The 23,496-nt window shown below is 43.9% G+C and overlaps 1 pseudogene; it reads left to right on the forward strand.

Moving 5' to 3' along the window:
- The first annotated feature begins 771 nt into the window (after positions 1 to 771).
- Positions 772 to 1,179, forward strand: LOC142425505 (fatty acid-binding protein 5 pseudogene; annotated as a pseudogene).
- Positions 1,180 to 23,496: the final 22,317 nt, after the last annotated feature.

A 23,496-nucleotide genomic window follows, 5' to 3' on the forward strand; every position in this document is an offset into this window, starting at 1 on the left:
AAATTATTGCAACCCGATGTGAAACAGAACATTTCCAGGTTCTATTCAATCCTCAACAACGATGCTTGAGGTCACGGTCGAAGTCACGGTGTCCCTTTGTCTCATTGAGGGTCTCCCTCTGTGGCGTTGACCCTCTACTTAACAAAGTATGCTGTCCGTTTCCAGGGCCAGTCCTCCCTGCTGACAGGTTCAAAGAACCTGAGATGAAGTCCTGCCATCCTCACGTTCAAGGAACATATTGGTTGTATTTCTTCCCGGGTAGGTTTGCTTGTTCTTCTGGAAGTCCGTAGGATATTCAATATTTGCCAACATGAGAAGTCAAAGACAAATCTTTCTGAGGTCGTCTTTATTCGCTGGCTTCACATTCATATGTAGTGATTAAAAGGAGCCTGGCTTTGACTTCTTGTGAGACATCCCTGAGGAGAAGCCACGTGGACCTTCTCTGATGCAGCCCTGGGTGCTGGAGAAGCCACGTGGAGACCCCTGCCAGTGCTGAGATGCTTACAACGCCACTGGATCTAAAGACTTTCTACCCACTGGCCTGTGATTGTCCCGCTTTCGGCATTTTTGCATGTGTTTCATGAATCTGAAGAGGACTTTATGGATTAGTATCGCACATATGGCTAATATTGGACTTATGAGCTTGGACTGGACTGGGTTGGGATGCTTTCTTAATGTACAATTACTCTCTATATAAAACTCTCTCCACACTGCACTCGCCCGCCACACTCTCCTCTACCTTCTCCGCTCGCCTGCCCGTCCTCGCCCACCATGGCCACCATTGAGCAGTTCGTGGGAAGATGGCACCTGGTGGACAGCAAAGGCTTTGATGAATACATGAAGGAACTAGGAGTGGGAATGGGTCTTCGAAAAATGGGGGCGATGGCCAAGCCTGACTGTGTCATCACTTGTGATGGCAAAGCCCTCACCGTGAAAACGGAGAGCACTTCGAAAACCACACAGCTTTTTTGTAACCTGGGAGAGAAGTTTGAAGAAACCACAGCTGACGGCAGAAAAACTCAGAGTGTCTGCAGCTTCACAGATGGTGTTTTGGTCTAACACCAGGATTGGGATGGGAAGGAGAGCACAATAACCAGAAAATTGGAAAATGGAAAATTAGTGGTGGAATGCGTTATGAACAATGTCACCTGTACTCGGACCTATGAAAAAGTAGAATAAAAATTCCATCATCACTTGGACAAGAATTAGCTGTGAGAAGGAACAAGCACAGTTCAATGAGTTCCATACTGTTTTGTTGTTGTGATTATATTTCATTACTTTGATCACACACAGTTTTACATGCAACTATTTCCAAGTGTTGACTTGATTAGGATCATCCCTTTGATGAATAAATGAATGTGTTTGTGTTAAAAAAAAACACCAAAAAGCAAAACTCTCTCTTATACAATATATATATAGATCCTGGCTTGGGTCATGCACCCTTTTGTCCTCAAAGTGAAATCTTTGCTCTTTAATACTTAAAAAAGTTCTTTTTATTTTTTTCTTTCAAAACTATTTTATTGGGGGCTAATACAGACATATCATTCCATCATCACAACAATTGCTACTGCAATCCATTTTAAAACACTCTCTACCTTCTCTAACTCCTTGATATCAGCTCCCCTTTTCCCTTCCTCCCCACTCCACCCCCAGGCACCTTTATCCTGTTTCTATAGCTTCATCAATCATGGGCTTTATATACTAAAAAAAACAGAAAAATATATTAACAAAAATTCAAGAGGGCTTCCTTCAATGATAAAATACATCAGAGATAAACCCCAATATGAAAAAAAAAAAAAAGAACCCAAACCAAAAATAAACCACAGAAAATGTTGAAAACCAGATCAGGCTCAACGTGTAGCAGAGGAGGAAATCACCTGACAAGGTTTTAACCGTCCAATTCAGGCATATCATTTTGATATCCTAGTCATCTCTCCAGTGCACTCATTTTGGGAGCCAGCTTCTTCCATGGCTCCATGATGAACAGCAGAAAATCACTGGAGGCTTGTTTCCTGTGACAATCTCACAACTGTATCTTGGCTTCCACTGTCATCCATAGCCTTCTGCAAACCAGAACTGTTCAATTTTTGCCTCTGATACGATGCCCTTCTTTAGCTTCGGATTGTATTATTTACAATCATTGGATCACACGGGCAGGTGTGAAATTTAGTTGACCTCCCACTTGGATGGCCGCTTGTTTGGAAACAGGCCTTTAAGACCCCAGACACTATTCTCTCTGATAGCCGGGTACCATCTAATTCCTTCACCACACTTTGCTACAGCACCCATCTCTTCTTTGTTCCCTTCCTGAGGATGAGTATCGAGCAGGGCCATGATGTAAGAACTCCCAAACTAAAGAGATCTTTGGTAGCAGATTTGCCAAATGCAATATGCCATTTGCTTTCTTTAACTGCTTTTTGCATGGCCATCGATTGCGTAGCCACATACAATGAAGTCCTTGACAACTTTAATCTTTTCTGTTTCCCATGGTGTCTTTCATTAGACTCTTTGTGAGGATTTTTGTTTTCTTAACATTGAGATATAGTCCCTACTAAAATCTTTGATCTTCATCAGTAACTGCTTTTAGCCCTCTTCACTTTCAGCAAGCACGGTTATGTCATCTGCACATTGTTTTGTCGTGGTTAGGTACCATCGAGCCAGTTCCCACCCATCGTGACACTACAGAATGAAGCATTGCCCCGTCCTGCACCATCCTCTCAAGTATTCTCACACCAAGGCCCATTGTCGCCGCCACTGGGTCAATCCATCTCCACGAAGGTCTTCCTCCTTTTTCACTGACCCTCCATCTCCCCAAACATGATGCTCTTCTCCAAGGACCGGTCTCTCCAGACAACATATCCAACGTATGTAAGATGAAGTCCTGTCAGCCTCGCCCCTAAGGAACAATCTGGCAGCCCCTTTTCCCAAGACAGATTTATTTGTCCTCTTGGCAGGAACCCCACGCATAGCACGGAAACATCTGCAGATAGAAGGCAGTTACTGATCCTTCCGCCAATCCGGTTGCCACGTTCTTCAAATCAGTTTTGTGATGTGTTGCTGTGCACAAAAAGTACCCCTGGAGACCTGGGATCAGAGCTCTGCGAGGCACACTGGTCACAGTGGGACAGAAGTTCTCCAGAGAGAGATTACCCTGAATGGAAACATTTTCACTAAGACTATTCCTGGTGGAAGTGACTTGAGTAGACCCCTTATTATGGGAATAACTGCTGGTTGGTTTTGTTTCTTTGTTTGGATCTCACCTAGTGAGCTTGTAAGGAAAGGCACCAAATGCCTGCCTGCAGCAAGAATTTAGCTCCTGAATCCAATAAGATATCAGGAAGTCAAAAGATCTATGGATACACTTCAGCAGAAAAAAGATGCCAAGAATTAACTATTTACTTAACAACTGTTTATTGGGGGACGGGGGGGAGGGATTTGTTCTTCAGAAAGTTCGTGTGAAAATGGAATGAAAAAATCATGGAATTTTTTTCTGTGAACCTTTCCCCCGGAAACTTGTTAGTGTCAGTGACCTGGGGGTTACATATCAGATCACCACTTTGCATTTAGCAATTTAATCAACTTATCAAACTTCCCAATGGCTCGCCCTTTTTGACTCATACACTCCCCGCCTCCACCAGCCCCCTTCCTCCGGTAGTATGTAATCTTCCCCGTTCACCAAAGTGGACGCCTGTCTACGCCCCAGCATATTGCTCCCCACCCCTTCCTACCGTTCCTAACCCTGGTGACCATCTAAGCCCTTTTCTTTTGGTAGGAAAATCGCTTCCTGGATTTTAAAAAAATAACAGTGGCCTCTGACAACATTGCGTTTGATGGATGGCCCCCAGCAGAATGGCCTCTAAATGCAGCCGCCCTGCCGCGGGGTTTCCGTTTCTTCGCTTTTCGTTAACGATCTGTGGGGCTCCATTGTGTGCCTGGACTGACACCTGTTTTCTAGAGCCTTTCCTCAGGGCGCACTGAGGCTGTTCCCGTCTTCTGCTCCTGGGAACAGCGCTGCCCTAGGTGAGTGAGCTTGAATCCGTGCACACGACGTTCTTTACTCCCGGAGGGTCTGGTCTAAGTAGAAGGGTCACTAGGTCTTGACACACTCCTTTCCCCAGCAGTTTGAGGGACCACTACCCACTCCCCCAGGGAGTGCGCTGTCTCACAGCCCTCCAGCAGGGTACACTGCTTTAATCTCTTCACACCCTCTCCAGCATGCTGTTTTCTGCCTTTTCTGAATGAGGCTATTAATTCTGGGGGGAAGTGGCATGCCATCATTGTTTTGATTTGCATTTCTTGGAGGACTAGTGTTGACGGACTAAATGTCTGCTTTGGTAAACTGTGTTTTCTTGTCCTCTGCCCATTTTTTAAATTGGGTTATTTGTACATGAACTCTTTGAAGCTCCCCCATCTAAGGTGTCTGCTACCTTGTCAAAATGTGACACAATTCTCCTTCATTTGTCATTTCTGGTACGGGAGGTCATACAGTGATCTGATTCAAACTGGCCCATTCCAATCCACCGCGACTTTCTAATTGCTGCGATATTGATCTTTTTTCATTCTGTTTCATGAACGTGGGTTCGGAACACCGACCTTTCAATCGACCACGGAGTACTTCAGCAGTGCACCAACAGGGATTGTCCCTGTAAAGGTTACAGCCTCAGAACCTTTTTCGGCAGTTCTACTCTGGCTGATAGGATTGCCGGGACCCAACAGCAGTAGACAGTTCATACCAGGTAACTGTTTCCCATTTGGAATACAGCACTGGGAAAGCACAAGAAGAGCTGTCTGCAGGTCAAGATGGAATGGATCCCTCTCAAACAACCAGGAGAAAACATCAAGATGTCCGGGCGCCCTGCCACGAAGCCCCCAGGTGTCCCCAGACCCCAGAAAGGGAGCCTCTAGGTGGTCCTACACCTCAACAAGGAGGCCCCTGGCAGGTTTCTGCCCTGAAAGTAAGCCCACAACTTTCTCCATGACCTGGACAAACAAAGCCAACCACTCTTACACAACCCAGCCGTCATAACACTAACAGCTGGACACACACACACCACACGAAAGACAAGAGAGACAAGCACAGGCAATTAACAACACCCAGATGCAGAGGAATATTCTAAAGAAAAGGCCCTGGAACTACTACTATTCCAAAGAACGATGTTTAAGTACTTTCAATGAAGGGAGGAAATTTTTTAGAAAACCATGGAAAGAATAGAAAAATTAGAAACCACACACCAAATAGAATTTGGAAAGCTAAGTAAGAAGATAACAGAATTAGTTGTTGTTGTTGTTGTTGTTGCAAGGCACCATCAAATTGGTTCCAAACTCATAGTGGCTCTATGTGCAACAGAAACACCAGCCAGTTCTACCCCATCCTCACCATTGCTCACAATTGTGTGAGCCCATTGTTGAAGCCACTGTATCAACCCATCTTATCAAGGGCCTTCCTTGATCTTGCTGCCCCTCCACTTTACAAAGCACGTTGTCTCTTTCCTGGGACAGGTCTCTCCTGTGACAAGTCTGAAGCATGCGAGATGAAGTCTCACCATCCTGGATTCTAAGTATTCTAGCTGCATTTCTTCCAAGATAGATTTATTGGTTCTTCACCAGTACAATTAAAATGCATAGGTTCTTCTTCTGTCTACCTTATTCAGTATCCAACTTTCTCATGTCTATGAGGCCATTGAAAATACCACCGTGACCTATAAATATAGACACATAGATCTATTTCCCCATCCTCCTATATATATTTGCATGTACATGTCTTTGTCTAGACCTCCATGAATGCCCTTTGACTCCTAGCTCTTTCCTCCATCTCCCTTGACTTTCCTCCTGCCCTACTACCATGCTTCATCGCCACCTGGGCTAGAGTATACCTCTTCTCTAAGCAACCTTACCCTTGATCATTTCCCACCATGCCTGCCACTCCCCCTTCTCTACCATTTGGGGTCCCATGTTTTTCCCTTGTCCCTGGGTTTGTTAACACCACTTCCTTACCCCCCCTACCCCCCCACCCCAAGTCCCCCCAGAACTGTCGGTCCCGTTGTTTTTCCTCCAGATAGTTCATCCAGCCTGTCCTATTCAGACAGACCTGTGGAGTCACTAACATGCACGAAAACTAGACAGAGGAAAACAAAGCAACAGTAGACAACCTGACAACAAAACAACAAAAACAAACCACTGACAAAGAACAGAACAAAACCGTTCACAAGAGAAAAGCTTGTAGTTAGTTCAGGGATCGTTTGCTGGCCCTTAGGAGCGTTTTCCAGTCCAGTCTGTTGGGGCACCACGCCCTGGCCCCAAAGTCCACTTTCAGCATTCCCTGGGGACCTTGCCACTCCATTCCCTTGCTGTTCCGCTGCACTCCCCCAGTGATTTGCCTCGGTGTGGTGGGATCAGGTCAGGTGCAATTCCCACACTGTGTCTCCGGTGCTGTCCCCTGTATCGCCCTTAGTCACTGAGGGGCATCATGTCTCATAGTGAGGCCAGCCATGTTGTTCTCTCTGTGGACTGGCTGCTCTACTCAGGAACATCATCCTCACGGCCTGGTGGGCCAGGCTGTGCTCCACTCTCTCCTCCTGCCCCTTCATCTGCTCCCGTGTGCTCTGATCAGATATGTTCATCTCCCGGAGCTGCAGAGTCAATGTCGTCCTTTGGAACAAATTCTTTTCGGGGGAGGGGCAGGAATCCACTTAATTTATGGTGCTGGGGCCAGCCTCCCAGACTTCTCCACCGGTTCCCTCCTCCACGCCGGGATATTGCATTCACACCTTGCGACACTGGGTTGAAGTCTGGTCCCACTTTCCCTGTGGAGATATAAACAATACCCTCCCTTGGGTGGATTAATGCCCCATGACCCCACTACCCTTTTCTTCCTTGTATTCATCCTTTTGTTTTCCTTTCCCCACCTCCTCCACCATTGTCTACCATGTACATCCCTGGTTTTGGTCTGGTCTCTTCCATACTACACCGTCTTCACCCCTAAAATGTTTGTATACAGTAGCTTTTTTCCCTATGCCACTTTTGCTTTTTTTTAAAAAAAAATTTTTTTTAAATTCTTACCTCAGCGGACTCATGTTGTACTTGTCCTTTTGTGCCTGACTTACTTCGCTTAGCATGATTTCCTCCAGTTCTTCCCATGCCGCTATGTGCCTCATACGTTCATCACTGCTTTTTAGTGATGCGTAGTATTCCATTGTATGTATATACCACAGTTTTTTAATCCAATCGTCAGTTGATGGAAATTTGGGTTGCTTCCAACTCCTTGCAATTGTGAACTGTGCCGCAATGAACATTGGAGCACAGATGTCTGGTCTTGGTTTGTTTCTTGCCTCTTCTGGGTATATTGATGTATGTATATGTATGAACTGTGAAAAGAATTGTATCAGCCCCAATAAATTGTTACAATTAAAAAAAATTAAAAAAAGAAAATACCACTGTGGCTCGGGTCAGGCACACCTCAGTCCTCAAAGTCGTCACCTCCTTACTCTGCGACTCTCTCAAGAGGTCTTGTGCAGCAGATCTACCCAACGCAGTGCATCCTGTGATGTCTTGACTGCTGCTTCAAGGAACATTGATTGTGGATCCAAGCAAGGCACATCTTCGACAACTTAAGTCTTTTCCCTGTATATTATGATGTTATGATAATATCATGTTGTAACTCTTGGTCCAGTGATTAGGAATTTGGTTTCTTGACATTGAGTTGTAATTCATACTGAAGGCTGCAATCCTTGTTATCAGCGGGCGCTTCAAGTCCTGCTCGCTTTCAACAAGCAAAGTTGTGTCATCTGCATATCACAGGGTGTTAATAGCCTTCCTCCCATCCTAATACTGCATTCTTCTTCATATTATCAGCTTCTCTGATTGTTTTCTCAGGATATAGATTATCTTTGTATTGTCTTCAGAATGGTTTGGAATGCTTCCTTCGGTACCACTGGTTCTTGGTCATCTGCTACCTCTTGAAATGATTGAATGTTGACTGGTTCTTTTGGTCCCGTGACTGTGTGTTCTGTCCATGTGATGTGATGCTTCCTGCGTCATTCACAAGTCTGCCCATGGAATCTTGCAATGCTGTAAATCCAGGCTTGCCTTTATTCTCTACTTCTTTTAGTTTCAGACACGCAAAGAGTGTCCTTCCTTTGTGATTTTCTAACTCTAGGCCTTTGTACATCCCATTGTAAAAGTTACTTTGTCTTCTCAAGCTTCCTTTGACATTTTTTTCTTTCATTAAAAAAAAATCATTTTATTAGGGGCTCATGCAACTTAAAAAAATCATTTTATTAGGGGCTTATCACAATCCATACATACATCAATTATATAAAGCACATTTGTACATTCATTGTCCTCGTCATTCTCAAAACATTTGCTCTCCACTTAAGCCTCTGGCATCAGCTCCTCATTTTTCCCCCTCCCTCCCCGCTCTCCCTCCCTCATGAGCCCTTGATAATTTATAAACTATTATTTTGTCACATCTTGCCCTGTCCGATGTCTCCCTTCACCCACTTTTCTGTTGTCCGTCCCCCAGGGAGGAGGTTATGTAGATCCTTGTAATCGGTTCCTGCTACACAAGACCTCTGTAGACTAGTGAAGAGCAAGGATGTTACTTTGAGGACTAAGGTGAGCCTGGTCCAAGCCGTGCTATTTTCCGTTGCCTCATACGCATGTGAAAGTTGGACACTGAATAAGGACGACCAAAGAAGAATGGATGCTTTTGCGTTGTGGTGCTGGGGAAGAATATGGAAGGTATCATGGACTGTCAAAAGGACAAATTGATCTGTCTTGAAAGAAGTAAGGCCAGAATGCTCCTTAGAGACAAGGATGGCAGGACTTCATCTCATGTGCTTTGGACATGTTATCAGGAAAGCCCATCCCCAAAGGTGGACATCATGCTTGGTAAATACTAGGGCAGTGAAAAAAGAGGAAAACTCCAAGATGGACTGACAGTGGCTGCATGGATGGGCTCACACATAAGATCACCTTGGCACAGTACCGGACAGTCTTCTATTCTGTTGTACGTGAGGTCACTATAGGTCACAGAACTGATTCAACAGCACTTAAAAAAGACAACCACCTTTGGGTGGAAGCATGGGAGGTTACCATTCAGAAACTTCAGGGTAGGCCTTAGTTAAGCAAGTATTTGAAGTACAGAAGTCAGCCAGGTGTATATATAGGGTCAATGAGTTCCAGCTAGTAGGGACAGCCAGCACAAAGGCCCTCCAGGGGGAGTGTGATTCGAAGTACAGATGGAGACTGATGGGATTTGAGCTAAGAACGAGGGAATGTAACAGGAGAGATGAAGAAATGTGTGGTAATTAGTTATTATGTCAACTAGACACTCATGGCTAGGGGTGGAGTTCAACCTGGCACTAAGGCACAGCCTGATCATGCCTGCTTGGGGGTGTTGCCTTCTTATAAAGAAGAACTAGACACTTCTCTCTCTCTTTGCTACTTCATCTTCTGCCTTGCTGGAGCGTCACTGGGTCTGTGTCTGCCTCCAGGAGTGGCCCTGAGAGGGCCGCCCGACCCTGAGAGCTACCATGTTTCCTTTGACCTTGGATCCAGATGACTTTGCACCCACCAACCTGTGATCTGCTGCATCTTTTGGTGGCATTGGCCCGCAGCTATGTGAGTTTGAAGAGGGCTAGCATCCAACTTAGGGACTTGAGTTGGATTAGGCCAGAATGCTTCATTGATGTGAAGTTGCCTCTTAAGATAAAGTTCTTATACATACATGTGTGTCACTGGTTTGTTTCCCTAGACAACCCACCCTAACACAAAGTGAAATGGAAACATGGGGGTATTGAGCAGAATGGCAGGATCTGACTTTATAGATGCGTCTCTCTAGATGCTGGGTGGAGGCACAGACCAGAATTAAGCCAAAGGTTTCTTTATGATTATTTTATATCAAGAAAACGAAACAGCAGGTGAGTTTGGGAGAGGTAGCACAGAACAGCAAAGTAAGGGAAGGGAAGTCAGCTAGAGAGCCAGCTTCAATGAGCAGTCACTGGTTTTTTTTAAAAAAGTTTTATTAGGAGTTCATACAACTCTTATCACAGTCCATACATACATCAATTGTGTAAAGCACATCTGTATATTCTTTGCCCTCATCATTTTCTAAGCATTTGCTCTCCACTTAAGCCCTTGGCATCAGGTCCTCTTTTTCCCCTCCCTCACCGCTCCGCCCTCCCTCATGAGTCCTTGATAATTTATAAATTCTTATTTTGTCATATCTTGCCCTGTCCGACATCTCCCTTCACCGAGCAGTCACTTGTTAATAACCCTGTGGTGATTAAATTGTAGAGGCATTTCTCGATCTGAAGTAAACATTTTGTGTGCCTTATAACCTATACTTTAAGAAGAATCATTTTACTGGGGGCTCTTACAGCTCTTATCACAATCCATATATTCATCCATTGTGTCAAGCACATTTGTGCATATATTTCCATCATTTTCAAAATATTTTCTTTCTACTTGAACCCTTGGTATCAGCTCATTCTTGCCCCTCCCCCACCCTCCTCCCTCATGAACCCTTGATCATTTATAATTTTTTTTCATGTCTTACACTGACCGCTGTCTCCCTTCACCCAATTTTCTGTTGTCCATCCCCCTGGGAGAGGGTTATATGTAACTCTTTGTGATCAGTTCCCCCTTTCTTCTCCAACTTTCTCCTTCCCCTCCTGGTATCGCTACTCTCATTATTAGTCCTGAGGGGTTTATCTGTCCTGGATTCCCTACTTTTCCAGCTCTTATCTGTACCCGTGTATATGCTCTGTTCTAGCTGGATTTGTGAGGTAGAACTGAGGTCATGATAGTGGGGGCGGGGAGAGGAAAGCATGGAAAAACGAGAGGAGAGTTGTATGTTTTGTCGGTGGTATACTGTACCCTGATGGGCTCATCTCATCCTTTTGACCCTTCTGTAAACGGATGTCCAATTGTCTACAGATGGACTTTGGGTCTCCACTCTGTACTCCCCCTAATTTATATTGATATAATTGTTTGTTGTGGGTCTTTGATGCCTGATACCTGATCCCATTGACACCTCATGGTCACACAGGCTGGTGTGCTTCTTCCATGTGGGCTTTGTTGGATTTATAACCTATGCTTGATGCAACTCCAAGGACAGGCTCTACTTGGCATAGTAGGGGCTCCTCAAGTGTACAAGACAGAGCCGGAATCCTGCTCACTTTCTTTGATTCCCTCTAACTGCCTTTTAAAAACAGACATGTAAGACAAGGCCTTCAAACAAGCAAGGTTTGTCCAAAAACACCTGCATTAGCACCAACTTAAGGAACTGGTTTAGAATGGTTTTTTATTTAAATCACAGTCATAATTCATTTAATAAAAATTTACTAAGCGCTTTCATAGTAGCTAAACTTGTGGTTAGCAGTTTGAAACCAACAGCTGCTCTGCAGGGGTAAAGATGAGGCTTTCTACTCCACTGAAGAGTTATCGTCTCAGAAATACACTGGTGTGATTCTAACCTGTCTTATAGGGTTGCCATTAATCAGAATTGACTTTATGGTGGTATTTGGTTTTAGAGGTTTTTTTTCATAGCAGTTGTGCATTGGGCTATTAACCACAAGGGTAGCAATTCGAAACCTCCAGTCACTCCATGGGAGCAAGATGGGGCTTTCTGCTTTCATAAAGGGGTGCAGTCTCAGAAACTCACAGGAGCAATTCTACTATGAGTCAGAATCAGTTAGATGGCAGTGACTTTGGTGTGTGCGTGTTTTCCCCCTAGTATGCTGGGTATTCCAGCACTAAGATGCTCTCTTGTTTTCATCTTGTTTGTCCACTAGAGTATGGGAAGTGTCTTTGGCTATATTCATATGTAAAACAAAGGCTATGGGAACTCTGAAGAAAGAGTAAGATCCACTGCCTGTGGAGTAGTAGAGATTTCAAGAACAGAATGTTCCTTGAAGGTACATTATGAAAACGAGGAGGCTTGTAGAGTACTCAAGGCATGGTGCTTCCTCATGGGTGGAATAAGGAATGAATGGGGGACAAGGGCAGAAAGGACAGGTAAAAGCCATATTATTATGGGCAGTAAATTCATTGGGAAGAAAAACTAGAATGCACAGTAAGGAACAACAGAAGAGTCTCATCATTATTTGTGCCTCCTGGAAACGTTCCGCCTACTCCTCTATCAACTTCAGAAACGATGGTAGCTTTCAAGTTGCTGTGATGCTGAACGCTACCCCTGCAGTATTTAAAATACCAGCAGGGTGATGAATGGATGACAGGTTGAGGGAACTTCCAAACTCAGACAGACTAGGAAGAAGGAACTTCCAAACTAAGACACACTAGAAAGAAGCCGTCAGCTTCTGAGAGATGAGCCACCGAGAAACTTCGGAAGAGAAGCAGAATGTTGTCTGACAGCGTCCCATCAGATGAGCCCCGCAGGTTGGAAGGTGCTCACATACATCTGGGAAAGAGATACCTCCTCAAAGTAGTCCATCTTCATGGCCCGAATGGGGGAAAGCTTTCAGGACCTTCTTGCTGATGGGGTGCAATTCAAAGTGAGAGCTCTAAACATAAAGTCATTGGCATATGTATGAAGTATGAGTCTAGAAAAACAAGGCAGTAAACGTGTTCCAAAGTTAAATGGAACACATAAAGATTGATATCCTAGGCATTAATGAGCTGCATGGTCTAATATTAGCCATTTTGAATCAGACAATTATGTAGTTTACCCTGCTGGGAATGACACATGAAGAGGAATGATCTCTCATTTATTGTCCAAATTAATATTTCAAGATTTATCTTGAAGTACAATGCTGCCTGTGATAGGATGCTAGCTCTATGCCCACAGGGAAAATCAATATAAAGGACAACTCTACATGTGGCCCTCGCCAGTTAGAATACACAGGAATAAAACTGGCTGTTTTTATGGGAAGAGATGGTGGAGGAGCTGAATATCATCAGCCAACAAAACAACCATCAATTGTTCATCTGAAAATTCATGTTGAAGCTGAAGAAAATTAAGTCCACAAGAGCCTAAATCCAAGCTTGAGGATACTCCCACCTTAATTTAGAGACCATTTCAAAAACGTATTGCATGCATTGAACATTAACAACTGAGGACTAGCTGAGGTGTCAGATGACATTAAGAACATGACACATGAAAAAGGAAAGAAAAGACCCAAGGTGATGTCAGAGGCACTCTCAAATGTGTCTTGAGTGTTGACTAGCTAAAGTGAATGGAAAGCTGAGCAGACATTTCAAAGGGCAGCTTGTGAAGAAAAAGTCGAGTATTAAATTGAAATGTGGAGTTAGAAACCAAAAAGGAAGACTACCCTGAGCATTTCTCAAGCTCAAAGAACCAAGGAACAAGATTTGAGCCCTGAGTTACAATATTGAAAGATTCTATGGACAAAATATTGAATAATGCAGGCGGTATCAAAAGACGATGTTTCACTCCACTGAGTGAACTGGACTCTACCTCAGACACACTTGGAGCCTGAGGACACGAGGCAGAACATACCTGGTGTCTGAGGAAGTGCAAGACAGCAGTACCAAGAATGTTGAACTGTTGGTAGGCAGAAAAACGTGCTCTTGCTACATCAATGCCCTATATGCCTCATTAAGAGATATAGTATTCCTGCAAAGCTGTGACTGACACACTCAGTGATTATTATTGTAAGATTTCCTGACACTTAACCCCCATTGTTTGTGTAAATAGCATCCAGCTATGAAAGGATTCTGTACAAGTGAATAATCCAGGTACTGTGATATGGAGTTAGCCTACATTGGCCCAATACCCCTCTCTCCACAGGGCTTTAAAAAATTAGTGCCAGGGGCTAAACAAAGACAATATTAATGGAAGATCATTATACCCAGAGGGATGATAGTTAAGACTTTCTCCCATAAATTAACAGGGAGGTTTTGAAGCAGATAAAAAAATAAAAAAACTCCACAGATCTAGAAATGAGTTTTGGCGTCACACTAAATCCTAGCTCCAACTTAAGAACAATTACTTCTTACATCATGGCCCTGCTCGATACTCACCCTCAGGAAGGAAACACAGAAGATATGTGTGCTATAGCAAGATGTGGTGAAGAAACTAGATGGTGCCCAGCTCACAGATAAAATAATGACCGAGGTCCAGACATCAAAGAACTAAAACCCAAATCAGTGGGTGCCCACCTTCCTGGCATAACCACTGAAGACAAACGTGTGCATAAGCAAATGCGGTGAAGAAAGCTAATGGTGCCCGGCTATCAAAAGATATAGCATCCGGGGTCTTAAAGACTTGAAGATAAACAAGCAGCCATCTAGCTGAGAAGCATTGAAGCCCACATGGAAGAAGCAAACTAGCCTGTCTGACCACAAGGTGCAGCAGGGATCAGTTATCAGACATCAAAGAGCTAAAAACCATATCAATGGGTGCCCACCTCCCTGATACGATCAATGAAGATAAATGTGTGCATAAGCAAATGTGGTGAAGAAAGCTGATGGTGCCCAGCTTTCAAAAGATATAGTGTCTGGGGTCTTAAAGGCTCGAAGATAAACAAGTGGCCATCTAGCTCAGAAGCAACAAAGCCCACATAGAAGAAATACAACAGCCGGTGTAACCACAAGCTGTCGAAGGGATCAGGTATCAAGCATCAAGGAACAAAAAAATCATATCATTGAAAATGTGGGTGAGTGCAGAGTGGAGACTCAAAGCCCAATGGTAGTCAACCGGACACCCCTTACTGAAGGGTTGTGGGGAGGAGATGAACCAGGAAGGGTGCAGAGTAGCAACGATGAAACATATAACTTTCCTCTAGTTCTTAAATACACCCCCCCCCACTATCATGATCCCAATTCTACCTTACAAACCTGGCTAGACCAGAGGATGTACATAGGCATAGATAGCAACTGGAAACACAGGGAATCCTGGACAGATGACTGCTCCAGGACCAGTGGTGAGAGTGGCGATGCCTGGAGGGTGGAGAGAATGTGGGGTAGAAAGGGGGAACTGATTACAAGAATCTACGTATAGCCTCCTCCCTGGGGGAGGAACACCAGGGAAGAAGGTGGGGGGAGATGTCGGACAGTGTAATATATGACAAAATAATAATAATTTATGAATGATGAAGGGTTCATGAGGTAGGGGGGAGTGAGGAGGGAGGGGGGAAATGAGCAGCAGATATTAAGGGCTCAAGTAGAAGGCAAATGTTTTGAGAATGTGATGGCAACAAATGTACATATGTTCTTGACACAATGGATGTATGTATGGATTGTGATAAGAATTGTATGAGCCCCCAATAAAATGTTTTTTAAAAAAATGACTGAGGTCTTAAAGACTTGTCTCCAAAACTGCAGCCATCTAAGTGAGATGGCACCTAAGTCCACGTGGAAGAAGCACACCATCATCAGTCATTGGAGGATTGTAAGTCATAGAACCTGAAGTCAAAGGAGGGAAGAGTATCAAAGCCTAAATTGTGGGAATCTGGTTTGCAGAAGGCCATGGATGGTAGTGGGAGCCCAAGGTATATTTGTGAGAACTGCACAGGAAACAAGTCTCCAGTGAACCCCTCTATCCGTAACAGAAGGACGGGAGGAAAGTGGTTACTAGAAAGAGTGCGCTGGAGAGGAGACTTTGGAAGATCAAAGGCATAAGCCTGACGTGGATGGTTAAACCTTGCCAGGTGATTCCCCTTCTGCTGCACGTTGGACCTGATGTGGTTCTCAACATTTTCTGTATTTGTTTGTTCATATTGGGGTTTATCTCAGATGTGTTATGTCATTGGAGGTCATCCTCTTGAGTTTGTGTTATATGCTTTTCTGTGTTTCGGTATATGAAACCCAGGATTGACGAACCTATAGGGACGAACCTATATGAAAACCAGGATTGACAAGTAGAATAAGGGCCTCAGGGAGGGGAGGGGACGGGCTTAGAGTTGGTGTTGGTGGTAAAATGGAGTTGATGTCAAGGAGTCCAGGAAGAAAAAGAATGGTTTGAAACTGACTGTGGTAGCAATTGTACAATACTGTTTGATGTGAGTGAACTATGGGATGATATGATAGATGTATTAACTGCCAATTAAAAAAAAGATGTTTCCGTTTTTAATATATTTTTCTTTTCAATGGAGATTTTTCTGTTTTGCTTCACTATTGTTGTTCTTATTGTTTTGTTTCCTTACTGTTTATGTTTTGGATGATTTTCTGTATATGCAATCAAGGATAAGTAAATCTACAGAGGCAGTAACTAGATTAATAATTACCTAGGGGTTAAAAAGAGAGAGAGAAGAGAAAGAAAGTGAGGGAGGAGAGGGGAAGGAAGCTTGCTGAGCCAAGAAGAGAGCAAGTAACAGGTTGTGAAATAAAATGCACTTTAAAGTTAAAAAAAATCACCTCGGGGCATGGCAGGAGAGATTGGGGGAAATGGGGAGCTAACAGCAATGAAGATGAGAGGTAAATTCCCTGAAATTGATTGTGGTGATGATTGAACAACTCTTCTTAATATGACTAAATGATTAGATTATATAACCTTGCAAATATATGCCAATAAAACTATTTTAAAAGATGGAAGGAATATACAAAGTCACTGTACCTAAAAGAGTCGGTTGACATTCATCCATTTCATTATGTATCATGTGATCAGAAGCTGATGGTACCAAAGGCCAAGGTGAAACTGCACTGGAGGTGTTGGTGAAAACAAGGCCCAGGAACTGACAGACTGCTCGTGGAATGGTTCAACAAGCTGATGAAGCACTGGAAACGCTTGAATATGCCAAGAAATCTGCAAGAGATCCATATTTGTGCCCATTCCCAAGAAAAGTGACCCAGGATATGTGGAAAGTGCCACAGAGTATCATTAACATTACATGCAAGTAAAATTTTGCTGAAGACAATTCAACAACATTTGCATCCACAGGAAGCTTCCAGTGGACATGCAGCTATTTCAAGAGATGGCATATGATCCTGAACCAATGGGACTGAAGGAGAAAGTTCAAGCTGCATGGCAAGCATTGGCACAAAAAAAAAAGAAAAGGAATCAATGAAGTAGTAATTGAAATGTTTCAACAAGCTGATGAAGCATTGGAAGCTCTCACTTGTCTGGGCCAATAATTTGGAAGACAGATACCTGGCTAACAAACTGGGAAAAATCCATATTCTTTGTACCCATTACAAAGAAAGGTGATTCAAAAAATAATGTGCAAATATCATTAATATTAGATGCAAGTAAAATAATGATGAAAATCATTCACAACAATAGTTGCAACAGTACACTGACGGGGAGCTGCCAGAAGTTTAGGTCAGATTCAGAAGAGGACGTGGAACAAGGGATATCATTGCTGACGTCAGATGGATCTTGGCTGAAAGCAGTGAATACCAGAAATTGTTTACTTGTGCTTTATTGACTGTGCAAAGGCATTTGATAGTGTGGATCATAACCAGCTATAGAAAGCCTTTCAAAGCCAAAGTTCAGGGATTACGGAACACTTGATTGTGCTCATGTGGAATCTGTGCACGGACTAAGAGGCAGTCATTGGAACAGAATAAGAGCATCTTGCCGATGTAAAATCAGGAAAGGTATCTGTCGGGGTTGTATCCTTTCACCATACTTATTCCATCTCTATGTTCAGCTAATAATGGGCAAAGCTGGACTGTATGCAGAATGCAGCATTAGAATTGTAGAAAGACTTATTAATAACCTTCAATATGCAAATAGCACAATTTTGCTGGTTGAAAGTCAGGAGAACTTGAAGCACTTGCTGATGAAGATCAAGGATTGCAATCTTCAATACAGATTGTAACTCAAGGAAAAACAAAACAAAACCCCCAAATCTTCACAACTGGAACAACAGGTAACACCGTGATAAAGGAGAAATTACTGAAGTCGCCAGTGATTTCATCTTGCTTGAATCCACAATCAATGCTCATGGAAACAGCAGTCAAAATATGTGAATGCGGGATACTGAATAAGAAAACTGGGGAAGAATCGATGCTGAATTAGGGTGAACTGTGGCGCTGGTGACGGCTACTGAGAGTAGCCAAACAAGTCTGTCTTGGAAGAAGCGCGCCAGAGTGCTCTTCAGAGGCAAGGGTGGTGCGACTTTGAACTCCATACCTTGGACATGTTACTCGGAGAGAACAGTCCCTGGAGAGGGCATCGTGCTTGGTAAGGTAGAGGGCAGTGAAAAAGAGGAAATCCCTCAAGATGGAATGGGCTCACAACCTAAAAACAAATGTGAGGGCAGCTCGCGACTGGCCAGTGTTTCCTTTTGTTGTATTTGGGGTCTCTGTGAGTCAGAACCAACTCAACGGACCTATCAACAACCACGCGGTTTTAGAAACTGGAAGCAGACATTTCCAAGTAAGTTGTTAGAAAAAGGTGATCCTACCTCCAACCCCTTGGTCCCCAAGCCCAGCTTATGCCATTGTAACTACAGTAAAATATAGGGCCCACCCATAGTTTCAGTTTTGCATTTCTCACTTGGGAAGATTATCCTTCCTGATAAAGATTTTATGGAAACATCCATGTCAGCCCCATGTACTATCCTCACAACAGGAAATTGAAGCCAGTACTCTGCTGCCAAAAGATGGCCACTTGACAGAGCATCTTTCCTGGCCTTCCCTGTCCCACGGACTTGAACGCACAGCCTTTCCTTCAGTTTCTGATATAGTCAATTCTGGCGAATTCACCTCAGATTCACGTTCACTGTCAGTGGATGCAGCATATTTGGGAGTGAGGTGTGTGTAGTCACCTAATCTGGTGTCAGTTGAAGGATTAAGAATGCAGGGGTGGAGTCTAGGCTGTCAATCTGGAGATAGCCAAGGAGACTTCGGTGGGCATGGCCTTCTCCTGAGAATTCTGGGAAATCTGGTACTTCCTTCTTGGAGGTGGAAGACACCTCTCACTCTGTGACTCCGTGGAAGACTTTTCAGAAGACAAGCCACCTGGATGCAACCAGACCTCTGAAACCAGAGAAGCCACAGAGAGACCCTGCCAGCACTGAGATGCTTATAGCACCACTGGACCCAAAGACTTTCTACCCACTGGCTTATGATTGTCCTGCATTTGGCTACATCGCATGTGTATTGTGAGTCTGAAGAGGACTTTATAGATTGATATAAGATCTGGAGTGAGCTGGGATGTTTTCTTAATGCACAATTGCTCTTGCATATAAGCCTCTTCCTTATACACATATGCGTGTCTATCTATGGGTTTGTTTCTCTAGTCTATGCAGACTAACACAAGGTGTGACAGTGAAGAGGAGGGAAAAAAATCAGCAGAAAGAAGTGGAAGAGGGTGAGGTAGAAACCCTGGTGCAAGAGGAAAAGAAACTAACAGGACTGCCTTGCTAGTAGATGCCACTTATTTTTAGATTAAATCCAGTGCTCTATCTAGTATGTTTGACAACCGGAGTGGGCTTTAAAAAATGTATTCAGACAAAAAAATGCATTCATCTGTGAAATGTTATTTCCAGGAATTATTATACAATGAAACAGTGCCCTGAAAATTATAAACTGTGAAAAAATGTCTCCTATTGGAACTTATAAACATGAGCCCTGGTGGTTCTGAGGGTAAATGTTGGGATGTTAAACTCAAGGCCAGAAGTTCAAATCCACTATTTGCCTTATAAGGGAAAGATGAGGCTGCCTTTCCATAAAGATATATAGTTTCAAAATCCCCATATAGGAGCACTGTAAGTCAGAATCTACTAGACGGCAGTGGTTTTGGTGTGGTGAATGGTTTAATATGGCTCTTCTATCCATAGTCTTTGTAACTCCCATCAAATGACAATTTCTGATGGATCTGAGTAAGAGAAGATACTGATAGGATTATATGATTTAATTGAGACCGACTGTTAGCAAGGTGATCATGAAAACAAGGAATTCTAAGGGGAATGTTGGCCATTTCACCATTACACTGGGTTTAAAACAAGACATCCCCTAATCAGGAGGGGGGGATCTTACTACTATGAAGGAAGAAGAGCCAGGAGTAAAGCGTATCCATTGGGTCCACTGACCCTCTTTAATCCAGGGACAGAAAGCGGTGACTCCAGAGAAGCGGCCGAGGAGGGACAGCAGCAGAACTAAGGACCAGAGCACTGGCAGAGAGGTGGCTTCCGGCTGGTGGCTTGCTTCCAGAGCAGCGTGAACCTAATTTAGGCGAGAGCTACACAGAGCTAAAGTCAAGTACCTTTAGGCTGAGGTTTATGATACAGAGGAGCATCTTTGGGGCATTTATGGACAGCCCTAAAAGAGTTATTAACATGACCCAAGTGGAGCAGAGACCAAAGGGCCATGAGGCTAGAGGCCAAGCACCAGAGAGAGGCATGGCTACGGCACAGCTGAGGAGAGGTGCTCTTGACTGGAGAACTGTGGCCTGATCATTTCTGATCATGCGTGGTAATCCACTCACTTCCCCAGTAAAGCCCGTAGTTGTGAGTTTGGTCTGTGAGTTCTGTGTGACTATTGCAGAAAACGATTGAGCAGAGAGGTGGAGCGTGCTTTGGGAGGGATAGTTGGTGTCAGAACTGGCAGAAAGCGGGGAAGTGTCGGCATATCTCACCTCCGTCGCTTAGAAATTGGCCTTGGGCTGATGCTGATGGTATGTCTTCTCCTCTCCCCTTGTGAACTCAGAAGGGGGTCAGTAGCCCCCACCACATCCTTTTGACAGGGGCTTCTCACAGGTCAAAGGTCTTCCAAAAGGATCAATACAATAGACAACTCCAAGCAAGGATTATCAAGGGGGATGAGAAAGTTACAAAAGCAAAATAAGAAATGAAGGAATCATAGTAAAAAAAGATAATAAAATGAATGAATTTATGAGTGCATATTTGAAAACGTATATGAAATTAAGAAATTTCTAGAAAATGTCCTTTACCAAAACCTATAGAAGAATAATAAGAAAATACAAGTAGTCCTATAAAACTAGGTACATAACTTCCAATTCACATTGGGTCGTATAGGCTTGATGTTCTTGGCTTTCCCCACTAAGTACAACTACACACCAGAAATAACACAAAAGGCAACCAAAGGAAACTAAAAGGTGTCAAGAAGACAATGAACTTGTTTGGGGCCTTAAGACTCAAGGGACAACACAGCATAGCACATACCCTTCACCTCAGACATGTCAACCATAAAGGCATTCCCTAACCTCCAACCGAGCAACTGAAGGCTCCCCAAGTACACTCACTGACTATGTCCCATCAGCAGCCCCATTCTCAAACAAGAAATCATGCCAGGTGAGCCCGACACCACCAAGTAGGAGCCATGCCAACACTAAGTGGTTAGAGAAAGTCCCTTTCTTCCTCACTGGTCCTGAAGTTCCCTGGCTCTTCTGAGACATACTGGGGTAGGTAGGTGACACTGGCAAGAGTGCCCCAACCACAACAAGTGTCCTAAGCAAGCCACTTTCAGGCTGTAGATTTCCCTCTTACTAAAAGTCATTGAGATGACCAAACAACAGGAGCCACCCTGCCCGACTCAGAAATGGGGGCATAGCCAAAGGGACGAGGAGGGAGGGCCACGGCAAGAGGGACTCCAGCACAAGCTGCCCAGTCCAAGAAAGACCGTGTCCCTGTAGCTCTGCAATGCCCCTGGCCTCCCATAGAAACCCTCTGCCGTCGCCTCTGTCGGCAGTACTGCAGGAGCCCATGGGAGCCCAGATCAACATGGCAGATCAAGGTCATACCACGACGGCTCTGAAAAATCACTATGTCTTTGGAACCAATCTACAAAAGTCATGCCAGACTTGCATGCTAACCTTCAACTTGATACTTAAATAAGGTATATTTAAATTTTAGATTTTATATCACAAAATTCTATTTAAAGGCTAGAGTTTCTTAGCATAATGTCCAGGACATAATTGCAAATCATCTATCACATACTAAGAAAAGAGACCAAAGCCACCGCCATCGAGTCACTGCTAACTCAGAGTGACCCGCCGTGGGTTTCTGAGACTTGAGCTGTTTACAGAAGTAGAAAGCCCGGGCTTTCTCCCTCAAAGCTGCTGGTGGTTTTGAACTGCCAACCTTTCAGATCGCAGGCCAACAATAACCACTATACCACCAGGGCTGTTCTATCATTTACAAAGAACCAAGAAAATCAACTTACAATAAGAAAACATACCATCTGACACCAACACCAAGATGAATTAGATGCTGGAATTATCTGGAAAGGGTTTTAAAAGATATCATCATCCAAAGAGGTAAGTACTATTCTATATACACGGTCCTGCACCTGAAGGACATTGTGCTGAGTGAAATCAGTCAAGCACAAGAGGGCACACATTGTATGAGGCTGCTGTTGTAAAAAGTCAGGAATAAGTTTTTATACAGAAACGTTCTTTGATAATTACCACGGGTGGGAGAGGGGGGGAGGGCAAGTCATGGACTAGTGGGTAGACGAGTGTTAACTTGGGTGGAGGGGAAGGCAATACACACTCAGAGGAACGTTAGGAAAAGGATGGAGGAAAGGTAAGACATTGGGAAGCTTGCAAGGGTTAGAGGCAACAGAGGCAAGTACTGTTATATCCATAACCCTGTAATGGTGGCAACCTGTGAGCACATGCTTGGATAGACACACAGACTGAATAGGGGGGAAAGAGAGAGCGGGAGATATCCAGAAATGTATGTAGGTTTGATAGAGGATGTGTACATATGTCCATTTACTTTTGCTGCAACAACACCCATGCATGTGTTAGAGCACAAAGGGGGAGAAGTTATCAAAACTTTCTTAGACATCCAACACCCTGAAGGATCGAGTTGCTAGATGTTGGGGAATAGGACCATAGTCTTGGGGATCGCGGAGCTCAATAGGCATAGCAGTTTACAGAGAAAATGTTCTATCCTCTAGTTTGGTGGGTAGCAATTAATGACTTAAATGTTCATGAGCAAGGGAGGGAGGTTGGAGGAGGGAGGGGGAAAATGAGGAGCTGATGCCAAGGGCTCAAGTAGAGAACGATGATGGCAACAAATGTACAAATGTGCTTGGCATAATGGATGGATGGATGAATTGTGATAAGAGTTGTACGGGCCCCCAATAAAATGATTTTTAAAAAAAGCTCATGAGCATCTAAGGGGCAACTATTAGTCCCTCTTTGTCCAAAGTGATGAAAATCTAAAGCTACATGGGAACAATTAGTCCAGTGGACGAAAGGACCCCACAAACCCCGGTCTTCACAACCCAGAGATGAGAAAAACTAGAGAATGCCTGGCTACTGCTACCAACTACCTGCTCTGTAAAGGTGACAAAGAAGGGACTGGATAGAGCAGGGGGAATGAAACCGAACTCAATTCCATGTTAAAATAATCAACCATTTAAGATCAAATGCGGGGAACTGATTACAAGGATCTACATGTGACCTCCTCCCTGGGGGACAGACAACAGAAAAGTGGGTGAAGGGAGACATCGGACAGGGAAAGATATGAAAAAAATAATAATTTATAAATTATCAAGGGTTCATGAGGAAGGGAGAGCGGGGAGGGAGGGGAAAATTAGCTGATGCCAGGGGCTCAGGTGGAGAGCAAATGTTTTAAGAATGATGAAGGCAATGAA

Source organism: Tenrec ecaudatus, chromosome 14, assembly GCF_050624435.1.
Source record: "Tenrec ecaudatus isolate mTenEca1 chromosome 14, mTenEca1.hap1, whole genome shotgun sequence".
Lineage (NCBI taxonomy): Eukaryota > Metazoa > Chordata > Mammalia > Afrosoricida > Tenrecidae > Tenrec > Tenrec ecaudatus.